Source organism: Phyllobates terribilis, unplaced genomic scaffold (assembly GCF_046119375.1).
Source record: "Phyllobates terribilis strain yellow unplaced genomic scaffold, ASM4611937v1 Scaffold_108__1_contigs__length_5656254, whole genome shotgun sequence".
NCBI lineage: Eukaryota > Metazoa > Chordata > Amphibia > Anura > Dendrobatidae > Phyllobates > Phyllobates terribilis.
The window spans coordinates 2,843,578-2,858,137 of NW_027362868.1; the positions used below are offsets into that span (position 1 = coordinate 2,843,578).

Consider the following 14,560-nt stretch of genomic DNA (forward strand, 5'->3'; position numbering starts at 1 on the left):
TCGATTTGTGGGGGAGCATCAACTGGAGGGACTCAAGCCCGACTTGTGGAAGCCCAAAACTATCCACAAGCTAATCAGAGCCAAGGATGACGTGGAGAACATCACAGGACTTCACCAGGACACGCTGGAGACTGTGTGGACAAATGTGTCGTCTGACAGGCTGACCAACGGGCACAAGGACTTGTCGTGGATGGCGATTCAGGGCGGACTGCCCGTCCGGTCATTCATGCATGCCCGGAACCTGTGCAAGACCCGGTACTGCCCAAGGTGCCCCTTCGTGGAGGAAACATCTTTGCACACTTTTTGGGACTGCGGATTTGCACAGCGCCTATTGACTGCACTTGAGGACGACCTGAGGAACTCTGTCCCCAGGGCGAGCCTATCGCACCATTCTGTGCTTTACGGACTCTTCCCTGGGGTTCATACCGTCGGAGCCATCCAGGAGGCTTGGCGCCTTATGAACTGCTTCAAGGATGCCGTTTGGGTCGCCAGGAACCGGCTCATCTTGAGGAGGGAGAGGATGTCCATCCAGGACTGCCGCAGGCTGATCCACAGCCTGCTCAGAGACTATTCCATCATGGACGGTCCGGAGGACGAGGACGAGGACTAAACCCCTCCTCCCCCTCTCCCCTTATGTGTCTTGTCTTTCAATAAAGCTTCGGGCCTGTGATTTTCCCCTCCCCATCCCCTTTTTCCCAATCCCCATCCCTTATCACGGTTCGTCGTACTGTATTGATTGACATGCTTTTTCTTTCAGATTGAGTGTTTTGTGTAGCATAGGGGTGTGATGTGTCTAGTTAGTGCGTCGTATCCTCATGCTATGTAAATATGATGTAGAATTCTGTGTGTACTGGGCTGCGGCACTGTACACTGTCTGTTAACTTATTTTTTGTGCTAATAAAAGATATATTCAATCAAAAAATCTGTTCTTATCAGTTTAATATCTGATACGTCCCCTATCTGGGGACCATATATTAAATGGATTTTTAGAACAGGGAGATGGAAAAAGAGCTTGCTCTGTCCACTCCACGCATTGACCTGGTATTGCAGTATCTCCAGGACCGGTGCACCCCTTCTTTAATGCAGTTTCTAAAATCAGAAAGAATTGAATTCAATGCTTTTTGTTCATTTTGCTTGTTTGTCGGATTTTGGGATGGACTCTTTGGCTTTGCTTTTCTTCTCCTCATTGGATTTTTCATGTTAAAAGTTGCAGAAGCCAGATGACAAGCTCATTTTGGTTCAAGTTCAGCAACTGTGCATTGCATTGCCATGTAATGTAATGTAATGCAATGCTATCTATCTAGCTCTCCCTCTATACTTCCTTTTGGATAAACAGACATATTAGGCAAGCATTTTGGAGCTTTCACCTAAATAACTACAGGTGGTGAGATAAGCTGCACAATATAATTGACCTTTCAGTATATTGTTGCACACACACCATCTATTTAGCAAATGCCCTTGTTATCAACAGCAGCCTTTTAAACTCACCTGAGCTAACAGGTATGTGAGCTGGATACTCTGCTGCGCTTAAAATTTCTTTTTTGGTTTGCTACAATGCCTTTTCTGAAACGTTGTCTCCCTCTGCTGGAACACTGACTTCTTTCATTTAATGCCTGCAGACTATAAAAGAGAAACCAACCCAAACAGTTTGGTTGATTAGTCTGTGGCATTCTTTTAAACTGTTGCTTATGGCGGTCTCTGTGAGCTTCTCAGTGACATTCAGCCATCCAGGTATCCCGCCTGCAGTAGACGGAATGTGGCAATGGAACGCTGGCTGCGCGTGTCACAACAGGCTCTGAGCCTTTATATACCTGCGCACAGCAGCAGCCACCTTCAGTCTGCTGCTGGACAGCCAGCAGCAGCAGCAGCGGGAGAGGTAATTAATCAGCAACCCTCCTGCTAAGGGTAGACAGCTGCTCGTTCCACCCCCCCCCCGCCTTAATTGGTTCTCCTCCCTTCCAACGGTGTTGAGGCGGGTGGGAACAGCCGGGGGTTGAGGGTACTGTGCTAAAAGAGGTGGAGTTATGCAGATCTAAAACGCGTGGATTGCAGCAGCAGCAAGCCGAAAAGTGCAGGCATGTGAGGGATCTAGAGGTTGACAGCATGTCTTCTTAACGGGAGTCCAGGTGGCCATCTCCACAAATGGACTTTTCAGAATCCTTGGGTGGCACCGTAGTCGGAAACCAATTCTGGTTATCGCTTCTCGGCCTTTTGGCTAAGATCAAGTGTAGTATCTGTTCTTATTAGTTTAATATCTGATACGTCCCCTATCTGGGGACCATATATTAAATGGATTTTTAGAACAGGGAGATGGAAAAAGAGCTTGCTCTGTCCACTCCACGCATTGACCTGGTATTGCAGTAACTCCAGGACCGGTGCACCCCTTCTTTAATGCAGTTTCTGAAATCAGAAAGAATTGAATTCAATGCTTTTTGTTCATGTTGCTTGTTTGTCGGATTTTGGGATGGACTCTTTGGCTTTGCTTTTCTTCTCCTCATTGGATTTTTCATGTTAAAAGTTGCAGAAGCCAGATGACAAGCTCATTTTGGTTCAACTTCAGCAACTGTGCATTGCATTGCCATGTAATGTAATGTAATGCAATGCTATCTATCTAGCTCTCCCTCTATACTTCCTTTTGGATAAACAGACATATTAGGCAAGCATTTTGGAGCTTTCACCTAAATAACTACAGGTGGTGAGATAAGCTGCACAATATAATTGACCTTTCAGTATATTGTTGCACACACACCATCTATTTAGCAAATGCCCTTGTTATCAACAGCAGCCTTTTAAACTCACCTGAGCTAACAGGTATGTGAGCTGGTTACTCTGCTGCGCTTAAAATTTCTTTTTTGGTTTGCTACAATGCCTTTTCTGAAACGTTGTCTCCCTCTGCTGGAACACTGACTTCTTTCATTTAATGCCTGCAGACTATAAAAGAGAAACCAACCCAAAAAGTTTGGTTGATTAGTCTGTGGCATTCTTTTAAACTGTTGCTTATGGCGGTCTCTGTGAGCTTCTCAGTGACATTCAGCCATCCAGGTATCCCGCCTGCAGTAGACGGAATGTGGCAATGGAACGCTGGCTGCGCGTGTCATAATAGGCTCTGAGCCTTTATATACCTGCGCACAGCAGCAGCCACCTTCAGTCTGCTGCTGGACAGCCAGCAGCAGCAGCAGCAGGAGAGGTAATTAATCAGCAACCCTCCTGCTAAGGGTAGACAGCTGCTCGTTCCACCCCCCCCCCGCCTTAATTGGTTCTCCTCCCTTCCAACGGTGTTGAGGCGGGTGGGAACAGCCGGGGGTTGAGGGTACTGTGCTAAAAGAGGTGGAGTTATGCAGATCTAAAACGCGTGGATTGCAGCAGCAGCAAGCCGAAAAGTGCAGGCATGTGAGGGATCTAGAGGTTGACAGCATGTCTTCTTAACGGGAGTCCAGGTGGCCATCTCCACAAATGGACTTTTCAGAATCCTTGGGTGGCACCGTAGTCGGAAACCAATTCTGGTAATCGCTTCTCGGCCTTTTGGCTAAGATCAAGTGTAGTATCTGTTCTTATCAGTTTAATATCTGATACGTCCCCTATCTGGGGACCATATATTAAATGGATTTTTAGAACAGGGAGATGGAAAAAGAGCTTGCTCTGTCCACTCCACGCATTGACCTGGTATTGCAGTATCTCCAGGACCGGTGCACCCCTTCTTTAATGCAGTTTCTAAAATCAGAAAGAATTGAATTCAATGCTTTTTGTTCATTTTGCTTGTTTGTCGGATTTTGGGATGGACTCTTTGGCTTTGCTTTTCTTCTCCTCATTGGATTTTTCATGTTAAAAGTTGCAGAAGCCAGATGACAAGCTCATTTTGGTTCAACTTCAGCAACTGTGCATTGCATTGCCATGTAATGTAATGTAATGCAATGCTATCTATCTAGCTCTCCCTCTATACTTCCTTTTGGATAAACAGACATATTAGGCAAGCATTTTGGAGCTTTCACCTAAATAACTACAGGTGGTGAGATAAGCTGCACAATATAATTGACCTTTCAGTATATTGTTGCACACACACCATCTATTTAGCAAATGCCCTTGTTATCAACAGCAGCCTTTTAAACTCACCTGAGCTAACAGGTATGTGAGCTGGTTACTCTGCTGCGCTTAAAATTTCTTTTTTGGTTTGCTACAATGCCTTTTCTGAAACGTTGTCTCCCTCTGCTGGAACACTGACTTCTTTCATTTAATGCCTGCAGACTATAAAAGAGCAACCAACCCAAAAAGTTTGGTTGATTAGTCTGTGGCATTCTTTTAAACTGTTGCTTATGGCGGTCTCTGTGAGCTTCTCAGTGACATTCAGCCATCCAGGTATCCCGCCTGCAGTAGACGGAATGTGGCAATGGAACGCTGGCTGCGCGTGTCATAATAGGCTCTGAGCCTTTATATACCTGCGCACAGCAGCAGCCACCTTCAGTCTGCTGCTGGACAGCCAGCAGCAGCAGCAGCAGGAGAGGTAATTAATCAGCAACCCTCCTGCTAAGGGTAGACAGCTGCTCGTTCCACCCCCCCCCCCGCCTTAATTGGTTCTCCTCCCTTCCAACGGTGTTGAGGCGGGTGGGAACAGCCGGGGGTTGAGGGTACTGTGCTAAAAGAGGTGGAGTTATGCAGATCTAAAACGCGTGGATTGCAGCAGCAGCAAGCCGAAAAGTGCAGGCATGTGAGGGATCTAGAGGTTGACAGCATGTCTTCTTAACGGGAGTCCAGGTGGCCATCTCCACAAATGGACTTTTCAGAATCCTTGGGTGGCACCGTAGTCGGAAACCAATTCTGGTTATCGCTTCTCGGCCTTTTGGCTAAGATCAAGTGTAGTATCTGTTCTTATCAGTTTAATATCTGATACGTCCCCTATCTGGGGACCATATATTAAATGGATTTTTAGAACAGGGAGATGGAAAAAGAGCTTGCTCTGTCCACTCCACGCATTGACCTGGTATTGCAGTATCTCCAGGACCGGTGCACCCCTTCTTTAATGCAGTTTCTAAAATCAGAAAGAATTGAATTCAATGCTTTTTGTTCATTTTGCTTGTTTGTCGGATTTTGGGATGGACTCTTTGGCTTTGCTTTTCTTCTCCTCATTGGATTTTTCATGTTAAAAGTTGCAGAAGCCAGATGACAAGCTCATTTTGGTTCAACTTCAGCAACTGTGCATTGCATTGCCATGTAATGTAATGTAATGCAATGCTATCTATCTAGCTCTCCCTCTATACTTCCTTTTGGATAAACAGACATATTAGGCAAGCATTTTGGAGCTTTCACCTAAATAACTACAGGTGGTGAGATAAGCTGCACAATATAATTGACCTTTCAGTATATTGTTGCACACACACCATCTATTTAGCAAATGCCCTTGTTATCAACAGCAGCCTTTTAAACTCACCTGAGCTAACAGGTATGTGAGCTGGTTACTCTGCTGCGCTTAAAATTTCTTTTTTGGTTTGCTACAATGCCTTTTCTGAAACGTTGTCTCCCTCTGCTGGAACACTGACTTCTTTCATTTAATGCCTGCAGACTATAAAAGAGCAACCAACCCAAAAAGTTTGGTTGATTAGTCTGTGGCATTCTTTTAAACTGTTGCTTATGGCGGTCTCTGTGAGCTTCTCAGTGACATTCAGCCATCCAGGTATCCCGCCTGCAGTAGACGGAATGTGGCAATGGAACGCTGGCTGCGCGTGTCATAATAGGCTCTGAGCCTTTATATACCTGCGCACAGCAGCAGCCACCTTCAGTCTGCTGCTGGACAGCCAGCAGCAGCAGCAGCAGGAGAGGTAATTAATCAGCAACCCTCCTGCTAAGGGTAGACAGCTGCTCGTTCCACCCCCCCCCCGCCTTAATTGGTTCTCCTCCCTTCCAACGGTGTTGAGGCGGGTGGGAACAGCCGGGGGTTGAGGGTACTGTGCTAAAAGAGGTGGAGTTATGCAGATCTAAAACGCGTGGATTGCAGCAGCAGCAAGCCGAAAAGTGCAGGCATGTGAGGGATCTAGAGGTTGACAGCATGTCTTCTTAACGGGAGTCCAGGTGGCCATCTCCACAAATGGACTTTTCAGAATCCTTGGGTGGCACCGTAGTCGGAAACCAATTCTGGTTATCGCTTCTCGGCCTTTTGGCTAAGATCAAGTGTAGTATCTGTTCTTATCAGTTTAATATCTGATACGTCCCCTATCTGGGGACCATATATTAAATGGATTTTTAGAACAGGGAGATGGAAAAAGAGCTTGCTCTGTCCACTCCACGCATTGACCTGGTATTGCAGTATCTCCAGGACCGGTGCACCCCTTCTTTAATGCAGTTTCTAAAATCAGAAAGAATTGAATTCAATGCTTTTTGTTCATTTTGCTTGTTTGTCGGATTTTGGGATGGACTCTTTGGCTTTGCTTTTCTTCTCCTCATTGGATTTTTCATGTTAAAAGTTGCAGAAGCCAGATGACAAGCTCATTTTGGTTCAACTTCAGCAACTGTGCATTGCATTGCCATGTAATGTAATGTAATGCAATGCTATCTATCTAGCTCTCCCTCTATACTTCCTTTTGGATAAACAGACATATTAGGCAAGCATTTTGGAGCTTTCACCTAAATAACTACAGGTGGTGAGATAAGCTGCACAATATAATTGACCTTTCAGTATATTGTTGCACACACACCATCTATTTAGCAAATGCCCTTGTTATCAACAGCAGCCTTTTAAACTCACCTGAGCTAACAGGTATGTGAGCTGGTTACTCTGCTGCGCTTAAAATTTCTTTTTTGGTTTGCTACAATGCCTTTTCTGAAACGTTGTCTCCCTCTGCTGGAACACTGACTTCTTTCATTTAATGCCTGCAGACTATAAAAGAGCAACCAACCCAAAAAGTTTGGTTGATTAGTCTGTGGCATTCTTTTAAACTGTTGCTTATGGCGGTCTCTGTGAGCTTCTCAGTGACATTCAGCCATCCAGGTATCCCGCCTGCAGTAGACGGAATGTGGCAATGGAACGCTGGCTGCGCGTGTCATAATAGGCTCTGAGCCTTTATATACCTGCGCACAGCAGCAGCCACCTTCAGTCTGCTGCTGGACAGCCAGCAGCAGCAGCAGCAGGAGAGGTAATTAATCAGCAACCCTCCTGCTAAGGGTAGACAGCTGCTCGTTCCACCCCCCCCCCGCCTTAATTGGTTCTCCTCCCTTCCAACGGTGTTGAGGCGGGTGGGAACAGCCGGGGGTTGAGGGTACTGTGCTAAAAGAGGTGGAGTTATGCAGATCTAAAACGCGTGGATTGCAGCAGCAGCAAGCCGAAAAGTGCAGGCATGTGAGGGATCTAGAGGTTGACAGCATGTCTTCTTAACGGGAGTCCAGGTGGCCATCTCCACAAATGGACTTTTCAGAATCCTTGGGTGGCACCGTAGTCGGAAACCAATTCTGGTTATCGCTTCTCGGCCTTTTGGCTAAGATCAAGTGTAGTATCTGTTCTTATCAGTTTAATATCTGATACGTCCCCTATCTGGGGACCATATATTAAATGGATTTTTAGAACAGGGAGATGGAAAAAGAGCTTGCTCTGTCCACTCCACGCATTGACCTGGTATTGCAGTATCTCCAGGACCGGTGCACCCCTTCTTTAATGCAGTTTCTAAAATCAGAAAGAATTGAATTCAATGCTTTTTGTTCATTTTGCTTGTTTGTCGGATTTTGGGATGGACTCTTTGGCTTTGCTTTTCTTCTCCTCATTGGATTTTTCATGTTAAAAGTTGCAGAAGCCAGATGACAAGCTCATTTTGGTTCAACTTCAGCAACTGTGCATTGCATTGCCATGTAATGTAATGTAATGCAATGCTATCTATCTAGCTCTCCCTCTATACTTCCTTTTGGATAAACAGACATATTAGGCAAGCATTTTGGAGCTTTCACCTAAATAACTACAGGTGGTGAGATAAGCTGCACAATATAATTGACCTTTCAGTATATTGTTGCACACACACCATCTATTTAGCAAATGCCCTTGTTATCAACAGCAGCCTTTTAAACTCACCTGAGCTAACAGGTATGTGAGCTGGTTACTCTGCTGCGCTTAAAATTTCTTTTTTGGTTTGCTACAATGCCTTTTCTGAAACGTTGTCTCCCTCTGCTGGAACACTGACTTCTTTCATTTAATGCCTGCAGACTATAAAAGAGCAACCAACCCAAAAAGTTTGGTTGATTAGTCTGTGGCATTCTTTTAAACTGTTGCTTATGGCGGTCTCTGTGAGCTTCTCAGTGACATTCAGCCATCCAGGTATCCCGCCTGCAGTAGACGGAATGTGGCAATGGAACGCTGGCTGCGCGTGTCATAATAGGCTCTGAGCCTTTATATACCTGCGCACAGCAGCAGCCACCTTCAGTCTGCTGCTGGACAGCCAGCAGCAGCAGCAGCAGGAGAGGTAATTAATCAGCAACCCTCCTGCTAAGGGTAGACAGCTGCTCGTTCCACCCCCCCCCCCCCCCCGCCTTAATTGGTTCTCCTCCCTTCCAACGGTGTTGAGGCGGGTGGGAACAGCCGGGGGTTGAGAGTACTGTGCTAAAAGAGGTGGAGTTATGCAGATCTAAAACGCGTGGATTGCAGCAGCAGCAAGCCGAAAAGTGCAGGCATGTGAGGGATCTAGAGGTTGACAGCATGTCTTCTTAACGGGAGTCCAGGTGGCCATCTCCACAAATGGACTTTTCAGAATCCTTGGGTGGCACCGTAGTCGGAAACCAATTCTGGTTATCGCTTCTCGGCCTTTTGGCTAAGATCAAGTGTAGTATCTGTTCTTATCAGTTTAATATCTGATACGTCCCCTATCTGGGGACCATATATTAAATGGATTTTTAGAACAGGGAGATGGAAAAAGAGCTTGCTCTGTCCACTCCACGCATTGACCTGGTATTGCAGTATGTCCAGGACCGGTGCACCCCTTCTTTAATGCAGTTTCTAAAATCAGAAAGAATTGAATTCAATGCTTTTTGTTCATTTTGCTTGTTTGTCGGATTTTGGGATGGACTCTTTGGCTTTGCTTTTCTTCTCCTCATTGGATTTTTCATGTTAAAAGTTGCAGAAGCCAGATGACAAGCTCATTTTGGTTCAACTTCAGCAACTGTGCATTGCATTGCCATGTAATGTAATGTAATGCAATGCTATCTATCTAGCTCTCCCTCTATACTTCCTTTTGGATAAACAGACATATTAGGCAAGCATTTTGGAGCTTTCACCTAAATAACTACAGGTGGTGAGATAAGCTGCACAATATAATTGACCTTTCAGTATATTGTTGCACACACACCATCTATTTAGCAAATGCCCTTGTTATCAACAGCAGCCTTTTAAACTCACCTGAGCTAACAGGTATGTGAGCTGGTTACTCTGCTGCGCTTAAAATTTCTTTTTTGGTTTGCTACAATGCCTTTTCTGAAACATTGTCTCCCACTGCTGGAACACTGACTTCTTTCATTTAATGCCTGCAGACTATAAAAGAGAAACCAACCCAAAAAGTTTGGTTGATTAGTCTGTGGCATTCTTTTAAACTGTTGCTTATGGCGGTCTCTGTGAGCTTCTCAGTGACATTCAGCCATCCAGGTATCCCGCCTGCAGTAGACGGAATGTGGCAATGGAACGCTGGCTGCGCGTGTCATAATAGGCTCTGAGCCTTTATATACATGCGCACAGCAGCAGCCACCTTCAGTCTGCTGCTGGACAGCCAGCAGCAGCAGCAGCAGCAGGAGAGGTAATTAATCAGCAACCCTCCTGCTAAGGGTAGACAGCTGCTCGTTCCACCCCCCCCCCCGCCTTAATTGGTTCTCCTCCCTTCCAACGGTGTTGAGGCGGGTGGGAACAGCCGGGGGTTGAGGGTACTGTGCTAAAAGAGGTGGAGTTATGCAGATCTAAAACGCGTGGATTGCAGCAGCAGCAAGCCGAAAAGTGCAGGCATGTGAGAGATCTAGAGGTTGACAGCATGTCTTCTTAACGGGAGTCCAGGTGGCCATCTCCACAAATGGACTTTTCAGAATCCTTGGGTGGCACCGTAGTCGGAAACCAATTCTGGTTATCGCTTCTCGGCCTTTTGGCTAAGATCAAGTGTAGTATCTGTTCTTATCAGTTTAATATCTGATACGTCCCCTATCTGGGGACCATATATTAAATGGATTTTTAGAACAGGGAGATGGAAAAAGAGCTTGCTCTGTCCACTCCACGCATTGACCTGGTATTGCAGTATCTCCAGGACCGGTGCACACCTTCTTTAATGCAGTTTCTAAAATCAGAAAGAATTGAATTCAATGCTTTTTGTTCATTTTGCTTGTTTGTCGGATTTTGGGATGGACTCTTTGGCTTTGCTTTTCTTCTCCTCATTGGATTTTTCATGTTAAAAGTTGCAGAAGCCAGATGACAAGCTCATTTTGGTTCAACTTCAGCAACTGTGCATTGCATTGCCATGTAATGTAATGTAATGCAATGCTATCTATCTAGCTCTCCCTCTATACTTCCTTTTGGATAAACAGACATATTAGGCAAGCATTTTGGAGCTTTCACCTAAATAACTACAGGTGGTGAGATAAGCTGCACAATATAATTGACCTTTCAGTATATTGTTGCACACACACCATCTATTTAGCAAATGCCCTTGTTATCAACAGCAGCCTTTTAAACTCACCTGAGCTAACAGGTATGTGAGCTGGTTACTCTGCTGCGCTTAAAATTTCTTTTTTGGTTTGCTACAATGCCTTTTCTGAAACGTTGTCTCCCTCTGCTGGAACACTGACTTCTTTCATTTAATGCCTGCAGACTATAAAAGAGAAACCAACCCAAAAAGTTTGGTTGATTAGTCTGTGGCATTCTTTTAAACTGTTGCTTATGGCGGTCTCTGTGAGCTTCTCAGTGACATTCAGCCATCCAGGTATCCCGCCTGCAGTAGACGGAATGTGGCAATGGAACGCTGGCTGCGCGTGTCATAATAGGCTCTGAGCCTTTATATACCTGCGCACAGCAGCAGCCACCTTCAGTCTGCTGCTGGACAGCCAGCAGCAGCAGCAGCAGGAGAGGTAATTAATCAGCAACCCTCCTGCTAAGGGTAGACAGCTGCTCGTTCCACCCCCCCCCCGCCTTAATTGGTTCTCCTCCCTTCCAACGGTGTTGAGGCGGGTGGGAACAGCCGGGGGTTGAGGGTACTGTGCTAAAAGAGGTGGAGTTATGCAGATCTAAAACGCGTGGATTGCAGCAGCAGCAAGCCGAAAAGTGCAGGCATGTGAGGGATCTAGAGGTTGACAGCATGTCTTCTTAACGGGAGTCCAGGTGGCCATCTCCACAAATGGACTTTTCAGAATCCTTGGGTGGCACCGTAGTCGGAAACCAATTCTGGTTATCGCTTCTCGGCCTTTTGGCTAAGATCAAGTGTAGTATCTGTTCTTATCAGTTTAATATCTGATACGTCCCCTATCTGGGGACCATATATTAAATGGATTTTTAGAACAGGGAGATGGAAAAAGAGCTTGCTCTGTCCACTCCACGCATTGACCTGGTATTGCAGTATCTCCAGGACCGGTGCACCCCTTCTTTAATGCAGTTTCTAAAATCAGAAAGAATTGAATTCAATGCTTTTTGTTCATTTTGCTTGTTTGTCGGATTTTGGGATGGACTCTTTGGCTTTGCTTTTCTTCTCCTCATTGGATTTTTCATGTTAAAAGTTGCAGAAGCCAGATGACAAGCTCATTTTGGTTCAACTTCAGCAACTGTGCATTGCATTGCCATGTAATGTAATGTAATGCAATGCTATCTATCTAGCTCTCCCTCTATACTTCCTTTTGGATAAACAGACATATTAGGCAAGCATTTTGGAGCTTTCACCTAAATAACTACAGGTGGTGAGATAAGCTGCACAATATAATTGACCTTTCAGTATATTGTTGCACACACACCATCTATTTAGCAAATGCCCTTGTTATCAACAGCAGCCTTTTAAACTCACCTGAGCTAACAGGTATGTGAGCTGGTTACTCTGCTGCGCTTAAAATTTCTTTTTTGGTTTGCTACAATGCCTTTTCTGAAACGTTGTCTCCCTCTGCTGGAACACTGACTTCTTTCATTTAATGCCTGCAGACTATAAAAGAGAAACCAACCCAAAAAGTTTGGTTGATTAGTCTGTGGCATTCTTTTAAACTGTTGCTTATGGCGGTCTCTGTGAGCTTCTCAGTGACATTCAGCCATCCAGGTATCCCGCCTGCAGTAGACGGAATGTGGCAATGGAACGCTGGCTGCGCGTGTCATAATAGGCTCTGAGCCTTTATATACATGCGCACAGCAGCAGCCACCTTCAGTCTGCTGCTGGACAGCCAGCAGCAGCAGCAGCAGCAGGAGAGGTAATTAATCAGCAACCCTCCTGCTAAGGGTAGACAGCTGCTCGTTCCACCCCCCCCCCGCCTTAATTGGTTCTCCTCCCTTCCAACGGTGTTGAGGCGGGTGGGAACAGCCGGGGGTTGAGGGTACTGTGCTAAAAGAGGTGGAGTTATGCAGATCTAAAACGCGTGGATTGCAGCAGCAGCAAGCCGAAAAGTGCAGGCATGTGAGGGATCTAGAGGTTGACAGCATGTCTTCTTAACGGGAGTCCAGGTGGCCATCTCCACAAATGGACTTTTCAGAATCCTTGGGTGGCACCGTAGTCGGAAACCAATTCTGGTTATCGCTTCTCGGCCTTTTGGCTAAGATCAAGTGTAGTATCTGTTCTTATCAGTTTAATATCTGGTACGTCCCCTATCTGGGGACCATATATTAAATGGATTTTTAGAACAGGGAGATGGAAAAAGAGCTTGCTCTGTCCACTCCACGCATTGACCTGGTATTGCAGTATCTCCAGGACCGGTGCACCCCTTCTTTAATGCAGTTTCTAAAATCAGAAAGAATTGAATTCAATGCTTTTTGTTCATTTTGCTTGTTTGTCGGATTTTGGGATGGACTCTTTGGCTTTGCTTTTCTTCTCTTCATTGGATTTTTCATGTTAAAAGTTGCAGAAGCCAGATGACAAGCTCATTTTGGTTCAACTTCAGCAACTGTGCATTGCATTGCCATGTAATGTAATGTAATGCAATGCTATCTATCTAGCTCTCCCTCTATACTTCCTTTTGGATAAACAGACATATTAGGCAAGCATTTTGGAGCTTTCACCTAAATAACTACAGGTGGTGAGATAAGCTGCACAATATAATTGACCTTTCAGTATATTGTTGCACACACACCATCTATTTAGCAAATGCCCTTGTTATCAACAGCAGCCTTTTAAACTCACCTGAGCTAACAGGTATGTGAGCTGGTTACTCTGCTGCGCTTAAAATTTCTTTTTTGGTTTGCTACAATGCCTTTTCTGAAACGTTGTCTCCCTCTGCTGGAACACTGACTTCTTTCATTTAATGCCTGCAGACTATAAAAGAGAAACCAACCCAAAAAGTTTGGTTGATTAGTCTGTGGCATTCTTTTAAACTGTTGCTTATGGCGGTCTCTGTGAGCTTCTCAGTGACATTCAGCCATCCAGGTATCCCGCCTGCAGTAGACGGAATGTGGCAATGGAACGCTGGCTGCGCGTGTCATAATAGGCTCTGAGCTTTTATATACCTGCCCACAGCAGCAGCCACCTTCAGTCTGCTGCTGGACAGCCAGCAGCAGCAGCAGCAGCAGGAGAGGTAATTAATCAGCAACCCTCCTGCTAAGGGTAGACAGCTGCTCGTTCCACCCCCCCCCCCGCCTTAATTGGTTCTCCTCCCTTCCAATGGTGTTGAGGCGGGTGGGAACAGCCGGGGGTTGAGGGTACTGTGCTAAAAGAGGTGGAGTTATGCAGATCTAAAACGCGTGGATTGCAGCAGCAGCAAGCCGAAAAGTGCAGGCATGTGAGGGATCTAGAGGTTGACAGCATGTCTTCTTAACGGGAGTCCAGGTGGCCATCTCCACAAATGGACTTTTCAGAATCCTTGGGTGGCACCGTAGTCGGAAACCAATTCTGGTTATCGCTTCTCGGCCTTTTGGCTAAGATCAAGTGTAGTATCTGTTCTTATCAGTTTAATATCTGATACGTCCCCTATCTGGGGACCATATATTAAATGGATTTTTAGAACAGGGAGATGGAAAAAGAGCTTGCTCTGTCCACTCCACGCATTGACCTGGTATTGCAGTATCTCCAGGACCGGTGCACCCCTTCTTTAATGCAGTTTCTAAAATCAGAAAGAATTGAATTCAATGCTTTTTGTTCATTTTGCTTGTTTGTCGGATTTTGGGATGGACTCTTTGGCTTTGCTTTTCTTCTCCTCATTGGATTTTTCATGTTAAAAGTTGCAGAAGCCAGATGACAAGCTCATTTTGGTTCAACTTCAGCAACTGTGCATTGCATTGCCATGTAATGTAATGTAATGCAATGCTATCTATCTAGCTCTCCCTCTATACTTCCTTTTGGATAAACAGACATATTAGGCAAGCATTTTGGAGCTTTCACCTAAATAACTACAGGTGGTGAGATAAGCTGCACAATATAATTGACCTTTCAGTATATTGTTGCAC

The 14,560-nt window shown here is 45.4% G+C and overlaps 11 non-coding genes across 11 annotated transcripts; all 11 read left to right on the forward strand.

The window, feature by feature from the left end:
• The first annotated feature begins 882 nt into the window (after nt 1–882).
• On the forward strand, nt 883–1,075 carry LOC141200822 (U2 spliceosomal RNA). Its single transcript, XR_012272531.1, has one exon. It is a non-coding gene; the product is annotated as a U2 spliceosomal RNA (small nuclear RNA).
• Nucleotides 1,076–2,195: 1,120 nt separating this feature from the next.
• Nucleotides 2,196–2,386, forward strand: LOC141200564 (U2 spliceosomal RNA). Its single transcript, XR_012272282.1, has one exon. It is a non-coding gene; the product is annotated as a U2 spliceosomal RNA (small nuclear RNA).
• A 1,120-nt stretch (nt 2,387–3,506) lies between these two features.
• LOC141199843 (U2 spliceosomal RNA) lies at nt 3,507–3,697 on the forward strand. The gene has a single exon (XR_012271585.1). It is a non-coding gene; the product is annotated as a U2 spliceosomal RNA (small nuclear RNA).
• Nucleotides 3,698–4,818: 1,121 nt separating this feature from the next.
• On the forward strand, nt 4,819–5,009 carry LOC141199844 (U2 spliceosomal RNA). The gene has a single exon (XR_012271586.1). It is a non-coding gene; the product is annotated as a U2 spliceosomal RNA (small nuclear RNA).
• A 1,120-nt stretch (nt 5,010–6,129) lies between these two features.
• LOC141199845 (U2 spliceosomal RNA) lies at nt 6,130–6,320 on the forward strand. Its single transcript, XR_012271587.1, has one exon. It is a non-coding gene; the product is annotated as a U2 spliceosomal RNA (small nuclear RNA).
• Nucleotides 6,321–7,440: 1,120 nt separating this feature from the next.
• LOC141199846 (U2 spliceosomal RNA) lies at nt 7,441–7,631 on the forward strand. Its single transcript, XR_012271588.1, has one exon. It is a non-coding gene; the product is annotated as a U2 spliceosomal RNA (small nuclear RNA).
• Nucleotides 7,632–8,757: 1,126 nt separating this feature from the next.
• On the forward strand, nt 8,758–8,948 carry LOC141200421 (U2 spliceosomal RNA). Its single transcript, XR_012272142.1, has one exon. It is a non-coding gene; the product is annotated as a U2 spliceosomal RNA (small nuclear RNA).
• Nucleotides 8,949–10,072: 1,124 nt separating this feature from the next.
• LOC141200337 (U2 spliceosomal RNA) lies at nt 10,073–10,263 on the forward strand. The gene has a single exon (XR_012272060.1). It is a non-coding gene; the product is annotated as a U2 spliceosomal RNA (small nuclear RNA).
• Nucleotides 10,264–11,383: 1,120 nt separating this feature from the next.
• LOC141199847 (U2 spliceosomal RNA) lies at nt 11,384–11,574 on the forward strand. The gene has a single exon (XR_012271589.1). It is a non-coding gene; the product is annotated as a U2 spliceosomal RNA (small nuclear RNA).
• A 1,123-nt stretch (nt 11,575–12,697) lies between these two features.
• LOC141200438 (U2 spliceosomal RNA) lies at nt 12,698–12,888 on the forward strand. The gene has a single exon (XR_012272159.1). It is a non-coding gene; the product is annotated as a U2 spliceosomal RNA (small nuclear RNA).
• Nucleotides 12,889–14,012: 1,124 nt separating this feature from the next.
• LOC141199849 (U2 spliceosomal RNA) lies at nt 14,013–14,203 on the forward strand. The gene has a single exon (XR_012271591.1). It is a non-coding gene; the product is annotated as a U2 spliceosomal RNA (small nuclear RNA).
• Nucleotides 14,204–14,560: the final 357 nt, after the last annotated feature.